Consider the following 27,803-nt stretch of genomic DNA (forward strand, 5'->3'; position numbering starts at 1 on the left):
TCACCTTATGAAGACCTCAGGAGCCACAGCACTGCATTCTTGTAATCCCAGCATGCAGGAGGTAGAGAGAGAATGACCCTGAGTTCAAATCACCCTGGGCAACATAAAACACTGTCTTAAAACAATTTATATGCAACAGCAAATAGTCTCTGGACAGAGGACCCTAGCTCCAATTAGGACCTTTGTACAAGTAAAGCAAAGCACAGCCTGCGCAAGGTGGCATCCCTTGTATCCGGCAGCTTCTGCCCTAAAACTCTTAACACCCAGACTACTCTGGTCCACAATGGTGAAGTGAAAGCCTGTAGAAAAGAAGTAGGGGAGGAAAAATCAAACTATCTGGAAAGAGAGGTTGCTCGGAGAGAGGACACTGCTTGGCCCAGCACAGTGATGCAGCAAATTCCCAGCTACCCAGATGAAGTGGGAAGGCTGATTTCGCGCCTGGAGGAAGCACAGGTCTATTGTGGTCAGTGTGGTGGGAGCAGATGGCTCTGCTGGAGTGGCAAAGCAGTCATCACAGTCTTCACAGTACAAGCAAAAACCACACTTAAAAAAAAAAGTCAGACACAGATGTGTGCATGTGTGTATCTCACTGCTTGGTTTGGGGACCAGACTCATCACATAGTACACATTACCCTAGAACTACATATGCTCTTAAGTCTCAGTCTCCGAGAAAGGCTGACATTTCCGGCAGGAGCCCCTATGCTTGCTTGATCATACTCATTTACGTAAACTAAACTTACAGACATGTGGCAAAAAAGGAAAACTGACTGGGCATGTGGCCTGAGGGAATGAGGGTACAGAAATACAGCCTAGTGTGGGTCAGATAGCATCGAGCCAGATAAAGCTGTCAGAACAAATCAGGGCTGGACACTTACCATCTGTTCATTTTACTAAAGTAAAATTATCTTCCGCTACAACATTTACTGAGCCGCACATATGTGAGCCCAGCACCTCGACCGCTGCACAGTGCAGCTGAAGTGCTGCACTACAAAGAGAGGGGAGCAGCATGTTCTTGGGCCTGAGGGCCAGGATCCAAACAAGCTTTGATATTAATGAACTACCAAGAATATTTTGTTAAAATGGAAAACAGGCTAAGGTAGCACCCAAAGAAATGAAATATTTAGATATAAATCCAAACTACAAGAACCAAGTAAATGAGATGCTCCCCTGTCTACAGATAGGAATAATCAATACTATCAAGACAATATCAACATCCCAAACTGAAAAAAGGATTTAATTTAATCCTGGCCAAAATCCTGACAAGTTAGTCTGTGAGTATTAACAAACTGAAGCCAAAACTTTTATGTAAGTTTATACGCAAAAGTTCCAGAATAGCCAATTTAATATTGAGGAGAGAAACCTGGACCTCAAGACATAGGCTGTACTAAGCAAGACTGGGAAACTAGTGAAGGAGGAAGAGCAACGCTTCCAAAACACGCAGGCACAACGGCCACCATGCTGCACAGGTTCTTTCCAACAAATGCTGCATGTGATTACAATAATAAGGAATCCTGGTGATTAAGAACATGGGCTATGAGGGCTGGAGAGATGGCTCAGCGGTTAAGAGCACTGACTGCTCTTCTAGAGGTCCTGAGTTCAAATCCCAGCACCCACATGGTGGCTCACAACCATCTATAATGAGATCTGATGTCCTCTTCTGGTATGTCTGAAGACAGCTACGGTGTACTAACATATAATAAATTAATTTTAAGAAAAGAACATGGGCTGCTTTTCTAGGGTACCCGCAAGTCCCAGCATGCACTCAGCAGCTCACAACCACCTCTAACTCTAATCTCTGGGGATGTACCGTCCCTCTCCTGATCTCACATACCAAGTCAAATACTTGGTGCACTGAGACAGAGAGAGGAGCGGAAGGGAGGGGAGGGGAGGTTATTGTAAATAAACAATATTGAAATCCAGACACAGACCTCAATTCATCACAGCAGTGGAGCAGATTGATACCTAAAACTGAAACATAGAACTATTTAAAATTTCTCAAAGATAAAGAACCCAAGACATCAACAGATCAGAGAACAAATTCATGATGGAGAGACAACAGGTAATCAGGACTTCATGTAAATAAACATCTTCTGCTCTGTAAATGACAATGTCTGCAGAATGAGAAGAGGTTACAAAACAACAGAGAAATGTTTGCAAAATATATCAGATAAAAGATGACTAACCAAATATACAGAGAGCCCATTTTCCCAGTAGCTGGGGCTCAAAAGTCAGGCACGCAGTAAGAACTACAAAACTCATTAATAAGAAAACAGTTGGGGCTGGGAAGATGGCTCAGTCATTAAGGCACTCATGGCACGAAACAAGAAGCCCACTGCCTCAGAGAGCTTGCTGGCCAGCCAGTCCAGCTTAATCAGTGAGCTCCAGGGTCACCAGCCTCAAAAGTGAGCAATGCACTTATTTGAATTCTGGCCACAGCACTAGCAAGGATGCCCATGTGCAAACACAAAATAAATAAATGTAAAAGAAGGAAAAGGATACATATAAAGGTATTAAGCATATGGAAAATATTCAGTATCGTATACTGATCATGAAAATAAAAATTAAAATGTGACACTGCCACACACCTATGGAAACAGCCCAAATCAAGACACAAGGCACCACCAACCACTGGGAGGATTCTTTCTGTGAGACAGTATGTTCTTGTGGTTGCTTGAAATACAACAGAGACACTTTCGAAGACTTCTTTGTTGATCCTTATAAAACAATACACCTAACACATATTCCAACAATTATGCTACTTGAGGTTTACATAAACTCACACACACATATGTCTATGCAAAGACCTACACATGGATGTTTCTAGCAGCTTTATTCCTAACTACTCAAACTTAGAGCTAACCAAGATAATCAGTAGGTCACCAGATACAGACATGCTCATGCAGACAGTAGTATATTCTGCATATAAAAAAAGGTGCTATAAACAGATGAGAGAAGATAGGAAGGCGATTTGAAAGCATTAGTACTCTAAGAAGCGATTCTGAAAAGGCCACGCACTGAATCACCAGTGTTGTATACATAGCCTGAGAAAAGCCAAACAATGGAGACCAAACAAAGATTGCAGATGGCCAGGGTCGGGGAGATGGGGGATCGGGCAGGGAGATGCTTCACATAATCCTGTATGGCAGACACACATCATGACATATTTGTCAAAATGTACAATGGACAGCAGCTTGACATGGAACTCTGGGTAATACTGACTGGCCACTGGGAGCAAAGCGTAAGGCAGGGACTTCTGACTTTGCTGTAAACCTAACAGACCTATGCAACCAATTCTTTTAAAAACATTGTTACAGACCAAAACCTCATAATTACTACTCTCAAGTTACATGAAGTAAGAAATTAACAACTTCCATTGCTTTTTAATGTAAGATGAAATAAAAATATATATAAATATGATAGCAGGCACGGTGTATCATGCAAAACAAAGTGCCTCTCATAAGTCAATAAGTCAACAACTAACCAGTCAGTCTGTCTGTCTGTCTGTCTTTGTCTCTTTTCAGGTCTCACACACAGTGGGCAATTGCTCTGCCTGATCACTTCCTGAACCACCACCCCTTTGTTTTATGTAAAAGTTTTAAATTAGATACATTCAAAATATCAACCAAACAGCTGTACCATTCTCTGTCGGGTCTGCAGTTACAGAATGGTTTTCAGTTAACAGAGCAATTCTCCCACAGCAGGTGCATCAGAGACAACCTAAAAGCTACCCCACATGCAACTAGGATATTCTATGCACCAACAATAGCTTTAATCTACATGACAATCACAGCCCAATTCTGTCATGTCAGGTTACTGGCTATGGGAAATATCGCCATACTTATGTTTTATAGACACTACCACCAACAACAACAGCCTGGTTTAAAAACAAATTTTACCAACTTATATTTCAATGTTTTCTCTTTTAAAGGCATAAGCTGTACACAGAGGTGTTACATACTTTATAGTAAAATACAAAACAAAAGTGTGCTGAAACCTATTTCATCTTCCTCTTCCTTCTCTCCCTATGGTTTCTAGCCATGGGGCTCCTCAGGTCTGCAGAGTATTCCCCTCCAGCTCAGGAGGTTCAGTTGTCTTTCCTCAAGCTCTGCCCACCTCTGCCACAGCTTCAGGTCTCCCCCCACCTGGCTCCTCTCCAAGGCTGGTTGGGACCTCACATGGCACCCAGTGCTGCCACTTGTGCCCCATGGCATTTACACAAAGAGCACACATGGTGGGAGGAGGGGCAAGGAGAAGAGAGAGAAATAATGTAATTATATTGTAATTAAATTAAAAAGAACACATAGGACCAATTTTTTGTTTTTCTTCAGTGAAACAGAAAGCCCATGAATCTTTTCTATAAAATTATATTTAACTGTCCACATGGCTACACAAAATTCTAAGAAATACTTCAAATAAAAATTAAAATTAAAGAAGTTAAGAAATAATAATTTTCAAAATGCTCCAAAATACAACTCCCTGAATGAACAGTTTCCCTGCCTCCTGGTATCCCTGCACACAGGCAGCCACCATACCCTCTGTTTACAGAATTGTGCATGTTTATCAAAGAATCAACACACTTCTTTAAATTATCTGAATGTAAAAATTAAAATCCCAACTACTTCTGAATTTACCAAGTAAATGTAAAACTTCTATTATTTGATTTAAAATTATTTTAGGCATTCATGCAACAGTAATCTTTAACTACTTTGGTGTCTCCAGAAGAGAGGTGCTGCATTGGTGAGTGAGGTGCTGCAATGGTGAGCGAGGTGCTGCAATGGTGAGCGAGGTGCTGCAATGGTGAGTGAGGTGCTGCAATGGTGAGTGAGGTGCTGCAATGGTGAGCAATGGTGAGCGAGGTGCTGCAATGGTGAGCGAGGTGCTGCAATGGTGAGAGAGGTGCTGCAATGGTGAGAGAGGTGCTGCAATGGTGAGTGAGGTGCTGCAATGGTGAGAGAGGTGCTGCAATGGTGAGTGAGGTGCTGCAATGGTGAGCGATGGTGAGCGAGGTGCTGCAATGGTGAGCGAGGTGCTGCAATGGTGAGCGAGGTGCTGCAATGGTGAGCGAGGTGCTGCAATGGTGAGCGATGGTGAGCGAGGTGCTGCAATGGTGAGCGAGGTGCTGCAATGGTGAGTGAGGTGCTGCAATGGTGAGCGAGGTGCTGCAATGGTGAGAGAGGTGCTGCAATGGTGAGCGAGGTGCTGCAATGGTGAGCGAGGTGTTGCAATGGTGAGTGAGGTGCTGCAATGGTGAGTGAGGTGCTGCAATGGTGAGTGAGGTGCTGCAATGGTGAGCGAGGTGCTGCAATGGTGAGTGAGGTGCTGCAATGGTGAGCGATGGTGAGCGAGGTGCTGCAATGGTGAGCGAGGTGCTGCAATGGTGAGCAAGGTGCTGCAATGGTGAGTGAGGTGCAAGGTGCTGCAATGTTGAGCAAGGTGCTGCAATGGTGAGCGAGGTGCTGCAATGATGAGCGAGGTGCTGCAATGGTAAGGGAGGTGCTACAATGGTGAGTGAGGTGCTGCAATGGTGAGCGAGGTGCTGCAATGGTGAGCGAGGTGCTGCAATGGTGAGCGAGGTGCTGCAATGGTGAGCGAGGTGCTGCAATGGTGAGCGAGGTGCTGCAATGGTGAGCGAGGTGCTGCAATGGTGAGTGAGGTGCTGCAATGGTGAGTGAGGTGCTGCAATGGTGAGCGATGGTGAGTGAGGTGCTGTAATGGTGAGTGAGGTGCTACAATGGTGAGCGAGGTGCTGCAATGGTGAGTGAGGTGCTGCAATGGTGAGTGAGGTGCTGCAATGGTGAGTGAGGTGCTACAATGGTGAGTGAGGTGCTGCAATGGTGAGTGAGGTGCTGCAATGGTGAGTGAGGTGCTGCAATGGTGAGCGATGGTGAGCGAGGTGCTGCAATGGTGAGAGAGGTGCTGCAATGGTGAGAGAGGTGCTGCAATGGTGAGAGAGGTGCTGCAATGGTGAGAGAGGTGCTGCAATGGTGAGTGAGGTGCTGCAATGGTGAGCGATGGTGAGCGAGGTGCTGCAATGGTGAGCGAGGTGCTGCAATGGTGAGCGAGGTGCTGCAATGGTGAGCGAGGTGCTGCAATGGTGAGCGAGGTGCTGCAATGGTGAGCGAGGTGCTGCAATGGTGAGCGAGGTGCTGCAATGGTGAGTGAGGTGCTGCAATGGTGAGTGAGGTGCTGCAATGGTGAGTGAGGTGCTGCAATGGTGAGCGAGGTGCTGCAATGGTGAGCGAGGTGCTGCAATGGTGAATGAGGTGCTGCAATGGTGAACGAGGTGCTGCAATGGTGAGCGAGGTGCTGCAATGGTGAGCGAGGTGCTGCAATGGTGAGCGAGGTGCTGCAATGGTGAGTGAGGTGCTGCAATGGTGAGAGAGGTGCTGCAATGGTGAGCAAGGTGCTGCAATGGTGAGCGATGGTGAGCGAGGTGCTGCAATGGTGAGCGAGATGCTGCAATGGTGAGCGAGGTGCTGCAATGGTGAGCGAGGTGCTGCAATGGTGAGTGAGGTGCTGCAATGATGAGTGAGGTGCTGCAATGATGAGTGAGGTGCTGCAATGGTGAGTGAGGTGCTGCAATGGTGAGTGAGGTGCTGCAATGGTGAGTGAGGTGCTGCAATGGTGAGTGAGGTGCTGCAATGGTGAGCGAGGTGCTGCAATGGTGAGCGAGGTGCTGCAATGGTGAGTGAGCTGCTGCAATGGTGAGTGAGGTGCTGCAATGGTGAGCGATAGTGAGTGAGGTGCTGCAATGGTGAGCGAGGTGCTACAATGGTGAGCGAGGTGCTGCAATGGTGAGCGAGGTGCTGCAATGGTGAGTGAGGTGCTGGAATGATGAGCGAGGTGCTGCAATGGTGAGCGAGGTGCTGCAATGGTGAGTGAGGTGCTGCAATGATGAGTGAGGTGCTACAATGGTGAGTGAGGTGCTGCAATGGTGAGCGAGGTGCTGCAATGGTGAGTGAGGTGCTGCAATGGTGAGCGAGGTGCTGCAATGGAGCCTCACCAAACAGCCACCTTCCCAGCCAGCCGGGAACTTAAAGCCAACTTTTTCCAACTTACAGAATTGACCACTTCTTATTTGAGGATACTTGAATTACTAAAATTTACCTACACATTTGTATATACATTGTATGTATGTATCCCATGAAAATGAAAACTCCATTTCAGGTGGTTAGGAGTTACACTTGATTAGCTTCTTGAATAAAACTGCTTATTAATAATACTAAATAGAGATTCCATCACTTCATATGCTCCTGTCGTACAAGATGAAGCCTGTGAAGTCTACCTCTTTAAAGACTTTTAAATCTAAATTTATCCCTTTGGTAGCCTTTAGAAGAAAAATTATAATGACTATGTAGCCACAAAGAAGAAAAAAAACCAAATCTCTTTTACAATTACTTGTTTAAAAATACAACTTTATTATGTTCAGAATCAGAATGAGAAACAATCAAGCCATGTTACAGAAGAAACAATTAAGGAGTGAAACCAGGTGCTAGAAAGATGGCTCAGAGAACCAAGTCCCACAAAAGTGAGGAAGGGAATGAGGAGCCCTAGAACTCACGTAGAAGTCCGTTCAGGAGGCAGTGAGGAGAGCCACAGAGCCGCTAGCTAACTACAGAGCTCAGTCAGTAAGTTCCTGCTCAGTGACTGAAACTGACCATAACTGAGGACACGCAGCATCCACCTTGAACCCCCACACATGCACACATACATACATACATGCAAGTCTATACATATAGACAGCACACAAAAGTTAAAAATTCTTTAAAAAAAGAGAGTTCAAGCCAAGAGAGACAGTCATGAGTTTCACAAGCTGTCAATAGTGGCTTAAAAGGAATATATATATTAGCTTGATTTAATTTTGCTTCCTGGGTTAAAATCAATGTTCTGATCATTCCAATAGAAAGGACACAGGAACTTTTAGAGAAGGAACTGAACTAGTGGGTTTGGAATAGGAAACAGAAGATTAGACCAGGATACTACTGTTTATGAAAGAAAGTGCTAGTAGAAAGAAAGCTACAGGTAATGTGTGCCTTTAATCCCAGCACTTGGTAAGTGTGATGGTTTGAATATGCTTGTCGCAGGGAGTAACACTATTAGATTTGCCTTTGTTGGAGTAGGTGTGTCACTATGGGCATTGGCTTTAATAAATAGCCTTGTCCTAGCTGCCTGGAAGCCAGTTGTCTCCTAGCTGCATTCAGATGAAGATGTAGAACTCTCTGGTCCTCCTGAACCACCATGCCTGCCTAGATGCTGCCATCCCCCACCTTGATGATAATGGACTGAACCTCTGAACCGATAGGCCAGCCCCAATTAAATGTTGTCCTTATAAGACTTGTCTTGAACTGGGCGGTAGTGGCGCATGCCTGTAATCCCAGTACTTGGGAGGCAGAGGCAGGCGGATCTCTGAGTTCGAGGCCAGCCTGGTATACAGAGTGAGTTCCAGGACAGTCAGGGCTACACAGAGAAACCCTGTGTCAAAAAAAAACCAAAATAATAATAATAATAATAATAATAATAAATAATAATAATAAATAAGTAAATAAATAGATAAGACTTGTCTTGGTCATGATGTCTCTTCACAGCAGTAAAACCTTAAGACAGGAGGAGAGGTAGGAGGATGCCTGTGTACAAGGCCAATTTGGTCCATGTAGTACAGGGCTACATAGTAATAACTTGTCTCACAAAACCAAACAGGAGCCAGAAGAACAGAAGAACACCTTACAACAATAGTATCACATTGTAGCCAAATAGACAAAAGAAATCTACACAGTAGCACAGAGGCATGCCAGAGTGGATAAACAGAAACACTCTCTTAAAAAGGAAAAAAAAATTCAACTATTCCATGAAGTCATGGGGAGGTCAAACCAATCCAACCACTTCCCAGAAAAGACCTACTGTGAGTGCAGGAGCTACCAAGCGAATTGTTACAGAAATAAAGGTCATTTGTATCTCTCCACAGTTATATTCTTTGTGAGCTGAAAACTGACTGGAGGCTTTACAAAGCAGAACACTGGATCTCCCATGAGCTGAGCCTCCACAGGGAGCACAAAGAACAATCGCTACCCAGGGACAACACCTGGACATGGGAGCGGAATCAAGTGATCAGCTTTAGAATCATCTACGTGTGAACCCTAGATGGGACAAAATGAAATAACAACATTTGAGATTGCCCCAAGTACCCATAGCCTCAGTCCAAAGAAAATCAGACAAAGAAATAGTCCTCAAAACTGTCATGACATCAGAACAAAGAAGGAAATCCCAAGAAATCAGGAGCCAAGGAGGCAGAAAACACAGCACAGGATCCCGAAACATCAGTGATCTGGGAACTACTGGAACAAGGCAACTAAATGTACAAAGGAAAGTTACCCTGCCTCTGCACTGTTCTTACTCAAACCTAAAACTCATCACAAAATAAGAAAAATGCACAGTAGTAAATGTACACAACAAGTGTGTGTAATTATAATCAAGTATAAATAATTCAGGAAAAATTTAAAAACTTTAGTTTTGCTTAAAAATTTTAGCTGTGGCTCTGAGGTAAGATGTTTGTCTCTCAGACAAGGATCTGTTCATACCCAGCACTCCAAAAGACAAAAACAACAGACTTTTAAACTACTGTTATGGTAGCAAGCCTGTAATCCTAGCACTTGGGATGTGAAGGCAGGAAGCTTCAGTACTCAGGTCAAGGCCATCTGAGCACATCAGATTCCACCTCCAAAAAAATGGGGGCGAGGAGTGGAACAAAGGTAGGAGGGAAGGAAGGAAGGAAGGAAGGAAGGAAGGAAGGAAGGAAGGAAGGAAGGAAGGAAGGAAGGAAGGAAGGAAGGAAAGGAGGGAACATTTCTAAAGTGAGTAAGCTCAGTAACAGTTACACCAACTAGAAACAGTCCCTAGCTCAGTCTAGCTCTGGGAGGCAGACCTCAGATGAGGGCTCCTCACTCTTCACCGGCCTGCAGTCTCTCCAAGTCCCTGACCTTCTACTTAGGTTCTGTTCATAACCCAATGGGACATTGGGTCTTTCTTTCCCTACTCCCCAAAAATGGAGGTGCGACGAAAGCCAGAGAGCACAGCCAGCTTTCTTTGCCGAAGTCTTTCTTTACTGCCTCTGTAATTGTTTACAGTTTCATACATATATTCAATGGAGTTCAACTACTCTAACCCCCATCCTCTCTTGACATCCGCTTGTAAACTCCTGCCCACACTAGTTCTTCCCTGTAAGAGATTCTTCCAGAGTCTTGTCTTCTCTGTTTTACTGTGTGATGCACAGAATTCAATTTAATGGGGAGCATGATATGGAAGTATCCAACAGAGGCTGTTAAGACCCCAGTGGTATCTGCAGACATCAGAACACAGATGACAATATAGCCAGAACATGTGTCCTCATGCACTCCTACCACACACTGTACCAAATGAACTTCCTTGCTCTGTGCAGAATTAGTGTCCTTCCCACCTCACACCAAGTGCCCAGCTGACACCCTGCTGTTCTGCTTAAAACAATCCTCCCAGATCTCTCTCACAGAAAATGCCGTGGGCAGGCAGAAGCTCTCCTGCCTCCACGTTCAGCCCCTTCCCTGTCACCTTAAGACAGAAACTGAAGCACTGGCCAGAGAAGCCAAGCGGGAGGTCTATGCTGCATGCACTTTTCCTGCCTTTTACCACCACAAGTCACTCCTGTCCTTGACTCAGAAACAGTCTCGCCATGTGCAGACTATCACTTAGTTAGAAGGGCCATCTCCTGAGACTTTCAGTACTTAAACTTTTACACACCTACAAATAAAAGTGATTTTGCTTTAAAAATTACAAATGCAAAAAAGCATTTCCTCCAATTATTTAATATATTTTAATGCAATGTTTCTAAAATGTACACAGAGCAATGTGAATTTTTAATATTTAAACACAGTTTGATTTTCAAAATCATCCTGCCAATTATGCATTAGTGAAAAAAATCATTCTCAGGCATGAGTTTGGTTGGTTGGTATTTCAGGAGTCTCTATAGTTTAAGAGGATGTGCCTAATTCTCATGAAATGAATGAATACAAGTTTCTCTTCAGCTAGCTATAATCTTTGAGGTTAATTTTAATTGAGCTATCAGAGAAATGTTTCAGTACCATACATCTTCCATATAATCTGACCAGCATGTTTAGGTCATGTATGTAATTAAAGGGCTGGGAGCAATGAAATGCCAAGGACAAGTCAGAGTCCAGGATGGTAAAAAAACAAAGCAAAGAGAATTCCCAGGAGGCAGCCAGGCGTGGTGGCTCACTGCGCACATCCCACAAGTGAGGTGAGGGCAGCAAGAGGGCGGATCACCCCAACCTTGCAGTTAGCCTGGGCTACGAAGCTGCAGGCTACCATGGGACAGAGTAACCCCCCCCCCCCCCAATAAAAGAAGAAAACTAAATGCCTTAGGTCATTGCAGACTTATTTTACACAGCAATTCATTCTACTCTGGTGAGTTGAGTATTCCCTTAAATTTTTTTATATACTGATTTAAATATAGAGGAAAGAGGGCTGGCGAGATGGCTCAGTGGTTAAGAGTGTGCACTGGTCATATAGAAAACCAAGTCTGGTTGCCAAAACCCAAGACAGGCAGCTTCCGTCCTGCTTCAGCAGGGGCTCTGAAGCCTCTGGCCTCCATGAGGAGCTGCACTCACATGCACGAAAGCACGCGCAAAAATAAATACAGACACATTACCATAACATAAATAGAATAATTTATTTCTTCCAAAACAGGGCTTCTCTGTATAGCCCTGGCTGTCCTGGAACTCTCTCTGTAGACCAGGCTGGCCTCAAACTCACATAGAGATCCACCTCTCTCTCTCTCTCTCTCTCTCTCTCTCTCTCTCTCTCTCTCTCTCTAAGTATTGGGACTAAAGTCTTAATTAGATTTTCTTCATCAGAAATTATAATGTCCCCGATATTTGTATAAAGAACCTGCTGCCCTGTTCTTTGTATAAAGAACCCTAAGTGCCTTGAGTGCCATCACATCCCTACTGCGGAGTGTCTTCTGAGACAGTCCCCATCAGCACCCTATTCCCTAGATAAATGGAAGAAAATCACAGATGTTATCAAAAAAAAGAACCCTCAGTCTTCATTTCAAAAATGGTTTATTTGAAAAAGCTGGGTGACAGAACAGAAGAGATAAATGTCACTTCTGAGTTATGACAACCTTAAGTAACATTCAGAGCTAAAGGTCCAGCCTTCCAGCTATAAATGGCTACCTCCATCAGTCCCCAAGCTCATCTCCTCCAGCACCTGGGAGCTACAATTTCTAATACAACTATGGGATCCCTTCTCCAGCTGTACCGCTCAGAGCCCTTCAGGGATTTTCCAGGTAAAGTAAAGTAGTCCTTATAGTCAGATACTGTCATTATACTTCCAAGTCAGTAAAGGACCAGACTATTATGAAGGAGTAAAAATAGCTAGACTGTTGTGTCAAGACATTCCTGGTACTCAGGTCTGGTTCTAGCTATACAGACAGCCCAGCAAGCCTGCTGCTCTTCCCTAAGGGAGTAGTAATTCAGTAAGAGTGTATATTCCCTATGTTTATAAGGTCCCTTCTTGAATACACCCTTTTGAAAGCTTGCTTTGGGCTTCTATATCACAGCTCACCTGCATTATGAATCACTGCCAACTTTAGGAAGTAGATCGGACTTAAACACCACCACCTCCCAGGTAAATGTAGCTAAAAGTAACCTCTGTCAATATAACTAGCAGTTTTAGCCCACATCCTATTTTACTGAATGATGAAATAGCTGGATTGAAAGAAATGAAATGTAACTTGTTGATATCTAGTATCTTAGCACAACTATTTTAGTACCAGTTCTTTTTTTAAAGGATTATTTATTTTTATGTACATTAGTATACCATTGCTCTCTCCAGACACACCAAAAAAGGGTATCAGATCCCATTACAGATGGTCATGAGCCAACCTGTGGCTGTTGGGAATTAAACTCAGGACCTCTGGAAGAGCAATCAGTGCTCTTAATCACTGACCCATCTCTCCAGCCCCTAGTGTCAGTTCTTAAACTATCCCTTTACCTATTTTTTTCCAGACTGATTCAACTACTGAGAACTAGCTGCAAACATTATGAAAATACCCATGCAATCGCACCTCCTCTAGTCCACCCTAAATGCCAGCTTCTTAAAGAGCTGTTACACATCCCACAAGAAAAGTAAATCAATTTAAAGCTATCGGCGGGTCAAAAAGAGTCAGTGGGCATCAAAACAGTAACTAAACACCTGCAAGTCCTGTCCCAGGTACTGGGACAGTGACAGGGGAAACCGACCCCATGCCTGCTCACATCAAGTTTAAATATGCAGAAGGAGAAGGTGCCACTAGAGGAGGATCTGCCATAAAAAAGAGTAAGACTCTTCCTTAGTCCAGAAACCTCAGGGTCGCATGGGTGAGCACTAACTACAGCACTGTACACTCCCATCTCAGGGCAGAGCCTGGTAGGAGGAACTAAGCAGCTAAGACAGGAGCAAACATCCCTGGGTATGGAGCTGCCAGGGTTGGCCAGGTGATGCCAGAGGGGAAGTCACTGTCAAGTGTGACATGCAGTCAAGAAAAGGCAGTCGCATACTAAATAACAACTGACCCCACTTTGCGTTTTATTTATTATTTTTTGGTGCTGGTAGTGATGGTGGTCTTGGTGTTGTTTTGTGTGCCATCATCTCACATGGTGCACACAGGCTGACTTGAATTTCTGACCCTCCTGCTACCACCTCCTAAGTGTTAGCATCACAGGTATGGACCACTGTACTCAGCCTTTTTGTTTGTTGGTTGAATTTTTGAGACCAAATCTCACCATGTATCCCTAACTATCCGGACTCACTATGTAGACCTGGCTAGCTATTAATAGGGTGCAATCCTCCTGACTCTGCCTTGTTGAGATTACAGATTGTGGCCCCTTTGAGAAAATAGAACGGGAAAGCAACATATAAACACACACCTCCACAGCACCGCAGAGCAGCACAAGAAGGGGTTTCTGCTACATATTCTCAACGCAGCTCGGATTAGAGGGAAACTCCAATTTATGCAAAATGAAATGCTGAAGACAAATGGAATTTAATACAGAAAAATGGGACATTCAAAACCCATGCAACTGAGGAGGCTAGGCTGACTCCATGACAGGCTTCAGTTGGCAGTGAAGGAGACTGGACCTAAGTCTGCTTCCAAGAACTGGGCAACTCCAGGCAAGTCCAGGCCTCAGAAGCAGCCCTGGCCTGAGACAAGGACAATGGGTGAGCAGCAGTGTCCAGACATCCCCCAACAAGTTTCCTGCCCACACAACCAACAGATTACCATAAGGGTCACCTACCCTGTAATTCCCTAATGTGCTTTAAATCAGGCCTGCATGCTCTCCATTCTGGTAACGGGAAACCCCAGCATGCTGGACTTTACAGAATAAAACATTGCCTTTACATACCATTTGCGTCCAGGTATCATTCTTTAGCGAATCATGGACCCTTACACAACTTTAAAACAAATATTACCAAAATTAACAATCCAAATTAAAACACTAATAAAAATTTCAGTGGCTAATTTCTCATGCGAAAAATGTTTAATTTCAGGTAGAAAAACAAAAACCAGACTGCTTGAGACTGCTGAACAAGACTGGAGCAGAGAAGCCAATCCCAGGGGTGCCGATGCAGGAAGACAAAACGCCCGGAGCCCTTAGAGTAATCCCAGTACAAGGGAGGCCGAAGCTGGGGCAGGGGCATAACTGCAAATGTGAGGCCAAACTAGTCTACATATCATTCTCCAGGCCAGCAGGATTATAGTGTGCGACGCTCTCCCAAAAGGGCAAAGGGGGATGGGAGGGGAGACACTGGAAAGCTGGCCATCCAAACACCCCTGGAAAGGAAGAACTCAGAAGCCTCCTGAGTTGCTATGGTCCATGAGCTCTCCTGATGCTACTCAGGCAAAGCAAGAAGCAGGAGGAGAGGGTGCAGAAGCAAGCCAGGGCAGCTGTCTTGTTACAGCCACAGAACTTCCCTGTTTTAACACCCTCAGCCGCTTGAGCCTATCCTCAAATTTCCACTGTACTTAAACCCATGCGAAATATGTGGTCTTTTGCAAGGAAAGGAAGTTAATAAATCAAATGATTCCAAACTGTCCTTTATTCCTTAACTCGGCAGCTTTCGTACCACTATCCATACTGACAATTGAAGCCTCACGCAGATTCAAACCACAGCTAGTAGGTTACATCATGTACACATGTGTGACGCCATATGTGCATGTGGGCATGAAGTGCCACCGTGGGCATGAAGTGCCACCGTGGGCATGAAGTGCCACCGTGGGCATGAAGTGCAGGTGAGAGGACAACTTGGAGAAGTCTTTTCTCTCATTCCAACATGTGAGTCCTATGGACTCAGGCTATGAGTAAGCAACCTTACCTCACTGGCCAACATTATACTGTCTCAGATGGGGGGAGCACTTCTCAACTTGTAGAAATCATCTATGCCACTTTGTCAGAACAAAGGGAACAACAACCTAGCAGGGTACCATCCACAAGACTGAGTCATCTGACAAACACAAGACAGACAAAGGAGTCAGGAAGCGCGGCAGCCTGCTCTGCACAAGAGCGGGCCCACAAAGGAAGGAGCCTGAGAATTAAAGAGTTCCAAAGCACATCCACAAGAGAGCAGAGTGCGCTACAAGGGCTCAACTTAGCTACCTAGAGGGACAGGGACTACAAAAGAGCCCAAAGGACTACATTTCCCCTGACTGCCATATAGAGCAACACTAGGACAAAGTTCCAGCACAGACTTCTCATGGCAATATCCCTTCCTAATTTAAAATTTACTGGTGAATTTTTAATTCTTTGAAAATATCAGTGAAGAACTGTGGCAGTCACTTTAGTCCATTTGTAAACTGGAAGCCCTGTCTTCTCAAATGCAGATCTGCCTCTGAAGAAATAATCAAGATGTTTACTTCTGAGGGATTATTTGAAAATGCCAGATCCTGGCAGCTCAGCTAATGTCTCACCCACACACCCCTCTACTCCACACACCTCCAGTCTTGGGATTACCTAGGAAGAATGCATCAATAGCTAAGGACCTGGCCAGCTCACAACCGCGGGAGCCACTCTTATTTCTCCCAACTCTGAGCCTCTTCTCTTCCACCGGTTTTGTTGCCACTCAGAACTATGAAATGAAGGAGCTCTGCCTAGTCAACGTTCAACACAGACCCGGGAAGAAAGTAAAGTTCCTTCCATGACAGAGCAAGGGACTCAAGAGCCAGCGGGACACAGAATTAACGATTTGTCCACTGCATACCCTCACAGCCGTACATGGACACCAGAATGAAAGGGCAGGCCACCTGGGAAGAACAGGGAGTCAAGAACCAACACAGAAGACCACACAATGACTCAATCAGCAGCCTCAGGTCCACAGCTTCTGTACCCAGGCTTTAGGAATATTCCCGGTTTTAACAGTATATCTGAGCTATTCCTAACTGCCGTCCCCCCCCCCCCAAAAAAAAAAAAGATTCTAGAGGTGGCCCAACCTTCAAATCAGGACACCCAAGCAGAGCCTGATAATCTTATACTTTGAACACCATGAGTCAGAGGGGCAAAGATCTGCTAGACCAACCTCTTTCCTGGGCTTTTATGACCTTCAAAGAGATAATGTTCTGGAAGGCCCAGAACCCCTCCCCTCATTTGGAAAGCCTCACCAATTCAGTATGAGCAGTGACTGCAGCTTGAACTTGATCAGGGGCTCCAGGGGAAACACTAGTAAGACAAGTGTCCTCAAGAAGGCCCTACCTGCTTACAAATAAACCAGGACAACTAAATCAAGGACATGTCTGCAGACAATTGGTCTAGAAACCAGTACCAGCTCATAGACTCCAAGGCAAGACTTTCAGGGAAAGCCAGGCACAGTGACTCACTTAGGATGCCAACACTCTGGAGGCTGAGGGAAGAGGATCAGCTCAGGACTAGCCTGGACTACATAAGAAAGTCAAGGGCACAGAACAATAAATATGGCCAGAATTGGTCTGTGTTCTATCATTCAGAATGTCAACTTTCTTCCTATTCTGAATACTGATCCTAAACTCATAAACATAATTATATTTCTAATTTTATTTCCTCAAATCCAGTTCCCAAATTCACTGACTAATAAAGTATTGTTAAATATTATAATCAATTTATAGGTTTAAAAAGCATGGTCATCAGACATACAGAAATGAAGCTGTGACTGCTCACTTTCACCACACTGCAGTGTTATCTAGGCTGCTGCAGAAGAACGTCCTCAACAGGAGTTACGCGGCCGTGAACTCAATGTGCTATGATAATAACTAGCCTGGTAAGATGCGCCTATAGGTCAATAGCAGCACATTATGTTACAAGGGTAGCCAGTGGCTTTTTTTTTTTTCTTTTCTTCCTTTAATTGGCTTCAGAGCCAGTTCCACAGGAAGAAACTTCTATCTGGCACCATAAGTTTAACCAAGAACCCATGGCTCCAGAGTTCTAAACCCCCGGGGTGATAATACTATTACATGCTAAATGGACATAATATTAAAGCAACTCTAGATAAGTCTATCTGTAGCCACACATCAGTGCAGCACACAGGCCTTAGGAGCAGCATCTTTGTGCAGTGGATGATAGGTACTGCACCACTAGTCAGAAGACAGGGAGGCTCTGTGGAGTAGTCATCCACACAAGGGTTCCCAGAGTTCAAGGAACAGCGAGAGTGAGTGGGCAGGGAGAGACCGCAAAAAGCAGAGGCTCAGCAGGACTCTGCTAAAGAGTGTCTCTAAGCAGGCAGGCAAGCGCGGCAGGACTGATGGCAGGACTGACGCCCTCACTAAGTCTGAGCTGCAGCAGCGGCTGCAGGTGTGAGACCTGCATAATCATCAAGGCGAGGCAAGATTCCAGTCTAGAAGGGAGAGGGGCTTGTTAGCCTCACCACTAGGTGGATAATGACAGTCGATGGCTTCCAGGAGAGTCAGTTTTATTTCAGGGTAGGTCAACAATGCTCCACTGGCAGACCCCATACCAATGTGCATAGGAGCAGCAGAAGTTGGACAATTAGGCTTTAAAACGCTGAATTTAGAGAGAGGGAGAGAGGGAGAGGGCAGGGGCAGAGTGAAGTGAGGTAAGAGGTGTAAAGGGGGAAAATACAATCAAATCTGGGGCAGGGGAACAAACAGGAGAAGTACAGAAAATGACTGTAGCCCCTGTTAACATCCCCCTGTGTACCTAATTATTTCAGTTACTTCTGCACACAGAAACCATGTCGTTTCGTCCAGGGTTCAAAGAATACCAATCACAACATACTTTTTCATGACATTTACATATACATGGGAAATGACTGACCCAGGTCTGGATAAAGTCATGCAACTTACTCATCTACCAAGGCAGCGACTTTCCTCTTTGAACATCAGTGTTACGAAACACAACATAACATGGCACAACATGGTTTCAGATTGCTATAAAGTCAGGACTTGGCGAGAAGTGTCAAGGTTAACCTCTACTGCATAACTGTGCCAAACTCAGATATTGGTGAACCTGCCTCAAAAAAAAACAAACAAAGCAAAACAAAATCAACAACAACAACAAAATCCTACATAGTTCAGAGTAAAACTCTCCACTGGCCTATCTCCTGGGCTGGGCTGCTACTTTCCACACAAAGGCCAGCAGGCTGAGGAAACGGTTTGCTGAGGAGCAGAGCTTTCTCAGGACCCATCATCAGGCAGCTCACCACCACTGTACTTGTATGTACAAACCTACATTCAGCAGACACATCCTATTTTTAAAACAGCTCTTTTAATGTTAAAGGTGTGAGGCAGCAGCCAGGATTAACTGAGAGCTCCTCGCCAGCCCGGGACGGACTGCTTTACACGCATCCCCATTTCAGTCCTCACAGCCAATCCATGAACAGAGCGATCCTTTACTTACACTTCCAGATGTGCAAACCAACTGGAAAAGTCACATGATCTCACAAAACCATCCACAGATCAATTGGAGGGCCAGGAATGGAGCCAGCACTTCCTGGCCAGCTCTTCAGCATAGGAACGTGCCAGTCTCCAGTCACTGCTCAGGAGAAGGCACCCACTGCCTTTGGAAGGCTGACATACATCTACCTCTCAGTGCAGCAGTCTTTAGCATGAGAACAGAGCAGTCAAGGTACCCCAGCTGAAGCTGAAAATGAGGTACACAAACTACTGCAAAGGCGGCCCCTGCGTCAACCATCTAAATGACCAATGGATAAGGACAAGTGCGAGCAATTGCAACCAAAAGCAAAATAGAAATCTGATGTCCCCATGGAGTCAATACAGCTCATGTTATATAAGGCTGACATGAATCCACACAGCCACATAATTAATCCTACCAAACCAAAAAGTGTCATAATACTAAACCCACCTACCAGCCCACGAGAATCAGTTTTCACCTGATTACCAAACTTCAGACAAAGTAGTGCCTTTAAAATAAGAATGCTAAGGACTTTCTGGACAAGAAGAACTTTGTATTTCTATTTATCAACTTTAAAAAAGACCCAGGTCCAATAAATGCCAGCATGTGGTGTGGTGGCGCTGGCGGTTACCCAGCCATCTGTGAGGCAGAGGCAGGTGGATGACTGCGGGCTCAAGGCCAGCCTGGTCAACACAACAAATGCCAGGTTAACCAGACTTGCATATAGTAAGTAAGACCCTGTCTCAAAAACAAAAAACAAAACAAAACCCAACAACAAAAATATTACAACACATTTCATCATGCAACACTCCAGAAATGAATGGATCGAACACTTTGACAACTGGGTGGAAAGCTAGGAGAAAATAACAGATCTTTCTCCCTAAAGGTTTGTGTATTTGCCATACAACCCAGGATAGCCTTAACCAGGCAATCCTCCTGCCTGCACCTCCTGAATTTGGAAATTATAGGACTGAGCTACCATGCCTGACTCTTCCCTCTGTTAATTATCCAAATTAAAAGACTCTCTTTTTATTTCTTCTTTTTACTTTTTTTTTTTTTTTTTTTTTTTTTTTTGGAGACAAGGTCTCACTGACTTTGTAGACCAGGCTAACCTTAAACTTAAGAGATCTGCCTGCCTCTGCCTTTCTCCCTGGAATTAAAGGCGACTACAATCAGCCTAGAACATTAAAAACCGCTTGACTGAGGGCTGGCAAGATGGTTCAGCAAGTACACTACCAACCCTGAAGATGGGAAATCAATTCCCAGGACACACACAGAAGAAGAACGGGACCCTGCCAGGTTTTCCTCTAACTTCCAGTAACTAAAATAAATATACATTCAGGTAAATTGCAATTTTATAAGACAGAGCTGGGCATGCTAATACATGCCTACAACCCCAGCATTTGGGAAACAGAAGAGTCCTGCAGCTCAAGACACCAGCATGGGTTATATAACAAGACCCACTGGGTTAGCATGAATCTTTGTCTCTGAAACAAAATAAAATAAATAACCAGTTCAGAGCTGGTGAAATGGCTGAGCCTGATCCCCAGAACCTACATGGTAGAAGGACAAAACTGTCTGCTGTAGTTTGTCCTCTAACCTCCATACACAGTACAACACACACATACACAGAGAATAAATGTTTAATATCTTTAACTGACAGACTTGACATCTCAACAGAGATGTGGCACACTGAGCATACTCACCCAACCATTAGTTGAGTGAGAAAACCTCAGGTAGTATTTCAATTCATCATTTTGATATAAATTTACAGAAGCTAAATGACTTCCCCTCTGTAACCATGGTTTGGGAGTCAGGGGTGTTAACCATCTGTTGGGCTCAATCCCCAGCAAGAAGAAATAAAAGGGCTGAAAAGATACATCCTGGGCAAACAGGCACTCCACCAGGCCTGAAGCCCTGAATCCAACACCCAGGCGCACCAGGAGGGAACGGAGGAGAGCAAAGTCCCAGAATCCAACTCCACAGGCATGCAGTAGCTATGCGAGCGCACACATCATAAATGTAAAACATAATAATAGTTCTAATTAAAAACCAGCTAAGTCTTGGCTTAGCACTGGACCCATGTAAAACACTGCCACATTCACGTCAACACAGTGATTGGGAAGCACAAATCTGTAAACCTAAAGAGTCGCTGATTGCCTTTTCCCACACTCTAATGTCTAGAACTATGTTAAACGATGCCGCAAATCAAGCTCCAGGGTCCTTCAGAATGTTATAACCAAAGAAAGCTAAAAACACCATTTTACTTAGGTACATGGCTAAGGAAAGCCTGTGTTAAAAGGCCAAGAGAAAACTATTAAGTGCTAGTAGAGTGTGGTAATGCCACTCAGGAGGAGAGGCAGAACTACTGCAAGTTCCTGATCAGATGGGGCTATATACCTAGTGAGACCCTTTCCAAAATACACATATACACACCAAAGAAATAAAGATAAAGGGTATGGGGGCTGGAGAGATGGCTCAGCGGTTAAGAGCACTGACTGCTCTTCCAAAGGTCCTGAGTTCAAATCCCAGCAACCATCCAAATGAGATCTGATGCCCTCTTCTGGGGCATATGAAAACAGCTACAGTGTACTTACATATAATAATAAATAAATCTTAAAAAAAAAATAAATAAATAAAGAGCATCTAGAAGTCAAAGGAAGCGACAGAGTAGTACGAACAGCAACAATGCAGAAGTGGAAACAGACCAGCCTCAGCCATGCTCAGTTCAACGCCTAGGCTACAGGAAAATCAGATCCTGTCTCAACACACACAAATTCCAAACTTTTAAGTGTCATACCTGGCATACACACAGGTGGAACATCCCTAATTAGAAAGACCACAATCTGAAATGCTCCAAAAATCCAAAACTGTCTAAGCATCTACCAGACCCAAACACAAACTCCACCCTGACCTCAGGGGACAAGACAGAGACAACAGAGGCAATACTAAATAAAACATGACATCACTTTATGCTGTGCTACAAGGTACACAGGAGACAACAATGACCTTCAGGTTCAGACCAAGATCCCATGATGCACATGCAAAAAACCTAAGTTAAAAAAGGCGGTGGTAGTGCACACCTGTAATCCAGCACTCTGGGAGGCAGAGGCAGGCGGATTTCTGAGTTTGAGGCCAGCTTGGTCTACAGAGTAAGTTCCAGGACAACAGGGCTACACAGAGAAACCCTGTTTCGGGAAAGGAAAAAAAAAATCCAAAACATTTCTGAGCCCCAGGCACTCGGGAAGAGCAGCAGTGAGCATGTGCAATGGGATGAAGAGGATTAGGTGACAAAATTCCTAAGTGGACTCACATTCGCCCTTAGTACTGCAGCTGCTATTCCAGGGCAAAGGACAAACCTCGCCAGGTGTGGGTAGCACACAACTCTGATCTCTGCCACTTAGAAAGAAGGTGGATGTTCTGCCAACCAGATCTCTGAGTCCAAGGCTAGCCTGGTCTACAGAGCAAGTTCCTGGACAGCCAGAGAAACTGTGTGAAGCACAGGACACAAACCAACGCACTTCCTTTGAACACGTAAGAATGAACCAAGTTTTGTCCCCTGTCCACTCCCAGCAGCATAAAAATGGAGATGAATGACAGAACAGTCCCGCGTGTCTACAACATTCCTGCACCCAGGAAGTCTAAGTGGGACTGAGGATTCTAGTGCATCGATGCAGCAGGCAGGGATGTCAAGGCTCATTCTAGTACAGGCCTTAGAGAAACAACCCAGAAACAACCCATCTTTACATGAAAATAATATCTGAGCTCGTGATACAACAACCAAGAACTTCAACAAATTCTGCAAGGCACAGCAGCACACAACCGCACACACATCCACAAAGAAAGCAAGAGAGGGAAGGGCCATGCATGAAATGCAATGGAATCAGAGACCACGCCATGACTGCACAAGACAGTTCTCAAGATGTGGAGCTAAACCTAGGCAGAAAAGCCAAGAGAAAAAAAGGGCATGTGTGGGGAAAAAAGCAAAAGTGCTAACAGGGCCAGAGCCACAGGGTCTCAGGGCAGCAGGATCCCACTGCCGGAGAGGGGCACGGGACAGTCAACAGAGCCCTAAAAGCCAGGCTCAAGCCATGACCTTGGTCCAGTTGGCAAGAGGCACCCATGTTAGCTTTCCCTGGGAGACCTAACTGATGAAAATCAGTCAAATAATTGACACCGTCAGCAGTTACAGTACATAAGAGAACAAATCTGTTTAGAAAAATAGGAACAGTAATGGCAGGACCAAACCCAAAAGTCTCCCACATCCATGGACTTCCTGTGGACTCGATGCCAGAAAGCACTGCCTCAGAGCCGCTGCTCCCGCCACTCACCTCCGGAGCCTCTGGTCCTCGGTTAAATTTAGGGTGTCAGCTGTTCATACTGTCACAGGGACTTGTCAAAGCACCAGTACAGTTCTGACACACAGACACTTGACACACAGCACTAGTGACGCTGAGTATGAAGACTTGAACAAGTATTCCTGAGGAAAGCTGTCTTGGCACCTTTAGATATGGAGTGCAGACTCCAGGCTATAGGGCAGAAAGACAGGCCCTATGAAACCTGTAATGCATACTGCAAGCCCTGCTGAACACAGCTTCAAGAATTCCTTTTTAGTTAAAAAAGTTGAAAACTATTTTCAGTGGAACACACGGATTTGAAGCCTAACCACAACTGTCAGAAGAGACAGCCAGGCATGGGACATCCCTGTACCCCATCCCACCTACCCACCCACCCACCCACCCACCCACCCACCCCACTGCCCTGTATCCACACCAACCCAGAAAATGGGCCCAGGAAATGGTGACAACACAGTCTAAGTCTTCTCGAGCAAGCCTCAAGTACAACTTTGAGAATAAATAAATGACACTGTTCATTTCAAGAATGTTGCCCGGGTACTCAGCGAACAGAGCTGCCAAGGGCTGCCCATGGCATTACGCCCCGTGCAAAGGAATAACAAGATGTAAAGTGTATGATTACAAAGAAGCCGCCTCCCAACCTAATGCACAGTTTGACACGCTGGCAATGTCAAACCCTGTTCTGAACACTACATATGCCCAGCTCCACTGTCCCAACTCTCTGTATGATACAAGGGGAATGCGTAAGGCCTAAGTACTTCCCTCACGGGCCCACCTGAGAACGATGGAGACTGAGCTGGCAAGACACACACCTCGGCAGAGTTAGAAGGCTTACGCATGGTGCCAGGACGCCAAGACTATTCACCAGAGGTACCTCAGAGATCATCCCAATTAGAAACAACAAGTCTGTCAGGAAATCAGAAACCCAAGCATAGCAAAGCAGCAGGGAAAAGTGTCAGAAACAGTCATCTAGAAAGAGCACGGAACAAGGGTCAAAATGACCTAGGAGGAGGCCTCTTCAAAACCTAAAACCAAACACCTTGGAGCGCCTTTCCACCTCAGAGAACGCCAACACTACAGTCTGAGGACCCCAGGGGATCAGTCTGAATGCCTGAATGACAGGCAGCACCTCACAGCTTCCTGGAGGTGGCTCGGGCGGTCTCTGTCCTCTGGCTCTGTGGTAAAAGGACAATAAACCGTACTCTTACTAAGTAGGATGCCACAGGTGTAAGTAGTCAGACCTCCTGGCTATCATCACAAGTCTCTATTGGTGGCCATTCAGCAGGCAAGGTGAAGAACTTCTCGCTACACGGCCCCCGGGGAAGGTCTGAGGACAAAATGTAAAAGTCTCCTGCTCACAGCTTTCCTCTCCCCACTTCAGGGATGCACACTGTAAATAGTTCTGAAAATGAGTCAAATTCACATGTACTAGACAAACAGTTGTAAGCTGAGCCAATGTTTCTGCCATCTCTCTCCCCTGAGTTCCAAAGCATTTGTCTCAGTTTCTAAGTATCAAACCTTAACAAATTGTTTCAACTCCATCTGCACACGTGCTCAGTGAACGTCCACAGTAACCATCCGAGGAGAAACTGTGTGGAGACCACACAGCAGTTACACTCCATCACTTTAGGTGAACTAAGCAGCGCATTTCCTCAACAGGTTCAAGTTTCAAAGGCCCACATGTCACACCCTTTCCAGAGACCCCAGGTTTATGAAGCAGTAGCTATCCTTCCTGCTCGCTAGCTTGAAAGCTTACCAGTTTCACAGGAAGCAGCAGCTATTTCTGGTTCTCTTGGCAGACAGGTATTATGATAATCAGTTTTGCAAAAACCTTAATTAGATGGAGACTACAAGTACCAAAAGAGGTTCTTGAGTTTATGTAAAAAGTTAAAATGTTTAACTGGTCTTCAGCAAATGTCAATACAAAATACAATCTCAAGGTTGGGCAGCAGCTCAGTGGGGGAGCACTTGCCTGGCCAGAGTGAGGCTCTAGGCTCAGTTCCCAATATTGGGGGGAAAAAAAAGCCCACTCACTCCATTTACAAAAACCAAACTCACACCAGAGTCTCATATGTTAACAATACATACAGATTAGAGGTGTGCTTCAAAGACAGGGTGAAGTGCAAGAATTTTGAAGTCATTAACAGGTTAATTAAGTTGCTTAGCTTTTTACACGTATTTTCTTCCCTCACAGGATGAGCGTTTGTCCTAAATTCTAGAGACCCGACTCTTCAAACGAAAGGAAAGACAAGTAATTTGAGTGTTTAATGTTTGTGATTACAGACTTCACCCCATGCAGGACAGCAATACTAGGAGAGAAATCTTTAAAGCAGCAGAGAAGCCTCCTCTTAGACGCGAAGGGCACCCGGGCACCTGCCCAACTCCTTTCAGGCAGGCTTGCGACCTACCGCCCCTCCCCCATAGCTAATGCCAACTGTTTCTAGAACTCTCAGTGATAATTTGGGAAGTTTGCCATTAACTCCCACGATTCAATCCAACCGATACACAGTGTTTTTGTGCAGATAAAGATGCCCTACTTCCCCAGACTATAAACTTTATTAAAGTGGTGAGAACATACAGTCCCAGGAAGTCAGGATTACTGAAGTGCTCCAATAGGCACGGGTCTTATTTCCCCAAACAGAACATGAATCACACAGGGAAACCCAAAACACATTCATCAATGGGCCATCAAGATACTGCAAAGCATTTTAGCTAAGTTAAATCAGTAAGACGGGGCCTTGGATTATTACCCCTCAAAAAGAGCTTACTTTACACCGGTAGGGGAGCTTTCTATCTCAAGATTGAAACTAGAAATAACACATCGCTTCAGCCACCGTATTTTATTAACATGTTTAGACCAGAATACGATTCTTATATGGGAAAACAAGAAAGCCCACAGTAAACTTCCCTAATTAACTGTAAATGGCATAAGTAGAAAAACCCTTCACCCTAGGGCCAATGAAGTCCAAGGTTTTAAGAAAACTCCAGACTCTTAAAGAAATGTAATGTTTAGCTACGTTCCAACTCTTCTGTGTGATCACCAAATTATTTTCAGTGTTGGGTAACCTAACAAAGAGAGAGTTTCTTAAAAGGCACCGAACCCAAATGTTACACAGAACAGACCATTTTCACAGCCTAAATTTAATCCAAACTGAGAACTTCCAAAATTACCGAACACTCTAACACATGCATGATTCGCCTCGAGCTGCCTTTCAACATGGAATTACACTTAAATGAAAGTCAGCCCCTGTTCCAAAAAAAAAAAAAAAAAAAAAAAAGACATCGGTTGCAAAGAGGAAGTCACCCAGCAAACACTCACAACGTGGCCTCTATACTGTCAGAAGGTAATGTGACTTGTGTGCCACCCCGAAACTTACCAGGAAGCTGGCAATAAGTTTGCCAACTGTATACACTTCTGACCCAACTTTACCGAGGCTGTGGCCAAGGCCTCCTGGTGGAGAGGCCACAGGCACAAGGTGCCCACACGCGCGTCCTGAGCGAGCGAGGCCGGGCCGCGCCCCTCCCCCGCCCGCGCCCCAACAGCCGCCCGCGGTCCCCGCCGCCGCCCGGGGTCTCCGCGCGGCACGGCCCGAAGGGTGCGCGACCGAGCGACTGCAGCCCGCGCGGACAGGCACCCATCCCGAGCCCTGGCCGCTGCCCCGCTCTGCGAGCACAGGGCGGCAGCGGCTCCGCATCCAGCCTGCGCCCCCCAAGCCCGCTCGTCGGGGCCCAGCGCCTCCCGCAGCCCGGCCACCCCGACCCCGGGGGCAGCACGTGAGCGCAGCCGCCCCTCCCCCGCGCCCAGGCCAAGTTCGCGGCACCCGCCGCCCCTGGCCCGCGCTCACCTGCTTGGCGACGCTGTCCCCTCCAGGACGCGCGGCGCTCCCCTCCTGGCTGCCGTCGGCACCCCGAGGCGCCCTGGGGTGCGGGCGCTGACAGCCGGGCAGCGGGTCCGGCGGGGGAGGGGCGCGGGGGCAGGGCGCAGCACCGAGGCAGGAGGGGAGCTGTTACTAAGGGAGAGAGCCAAGCGCGCGAGCGGCCAACGGCTCCGGCTCGGCACCGGGGAGCGCGGGGACCAGCCAGGCACAAATGAGCTCCGGGCCCGCGGCGGCGACGGCCGCGCAGCAAAACAAACCCGAGCGGCCTGCGCCGGGCGCGCGGGGAGGGAGGAGGGAGCCAGGAGGGGGAGGGGGCGGGAGGGGGAGGGGAAGAGAACCCGAGGAGGGGGAGGGGAGAGACGAGGGGAGGGGCGCGCCCGGAGGGGGAGGGGAGGAAATGAGGAGGACCCGGGAGGGGGAGGGGAGCCTGGCGGTGGAAGAGAAGGAGAGATGCGCGGGGGAGGGGAGCCTGGAGGAGGGGTGGGGAAACGGACCGTGGTGGGGGAAGGGAGCCCAGAGGCGGAGAGGCAAGGGGGAAGGGAGCCTGAGCCTGGGAGGGGGAGGGGAACCTCGATTGGGAGGGGGACTTTAGGGGGGAGGAGCACCTGGGTGGGGGAGGGGCGCGGCGGAGGGGCGGGGCGGCGGCA

General features: G+C 46.1%; 1 protein-coding gene and 1 long non-coding RNA gene across 6 annotated transcripts in view; one reads left to right on the plus strand and one right to left on the minus strand.

The window, feature by feature from the left end:
• Positions 1 to 27,435, minus strand: part of Tbl1xr1 (TBL1X/Y related 1) — a 143,176-nt gene extending 115,741 nt beyond the window's left edge. The window contains exon 1 of one of the 5 annotated variants that reach the window (XM_052180736.1): positions 27,124 to 27,435. The gene's annotated coding sequence lies outside the window, so the exon portion shown is untranslated. Of the gene's footprint in view, positions 1 to 26,655; positions 26,772 to 27,123 lie in introns of those variants that run through there. The other 4 variants (XM_052180735.1, XM_052180739.1, XM_052180737.1 and 1 more) reach the window with 4 other exon arrangements.
• LOC127683471 (uncharacterized) lies at positions 4,682 to 7,104 on the plus strand. The gene is made up of 9 exons (XR_007977549.1): positions 4,682 to 4,806; positions 4,917 to 5,046; positions 5,137 to 5,366; positions 5,514 to 5,703; positions 5,784 to 5,863; positions 5,974 to 6,243; positions 6,284 to 6,383; positions 6,534 to 6,653; positions 6,924 to 7,104. It is a non-coding gene; the product is annotated as an uncharacterized LOC127683471 (long non-coding RNA).
• Positions 27,436 to 27,803: the final 368 nt, after the last annotated feature.

Source organism: Apodemus sylvaticus, chromosome 4, assembly GCF_947179515.1.
Source record: "Apodemus sylvaticus chromosome 4, mApoSyl1.1, whole genome shotgun sequence".
Classification (NCBI taxonomy): Eukaryota; Metazoa; Chordata; class Mammalia; order Rodentia; family Muridae; genus Apodemus; species Apodemus sylvaticus.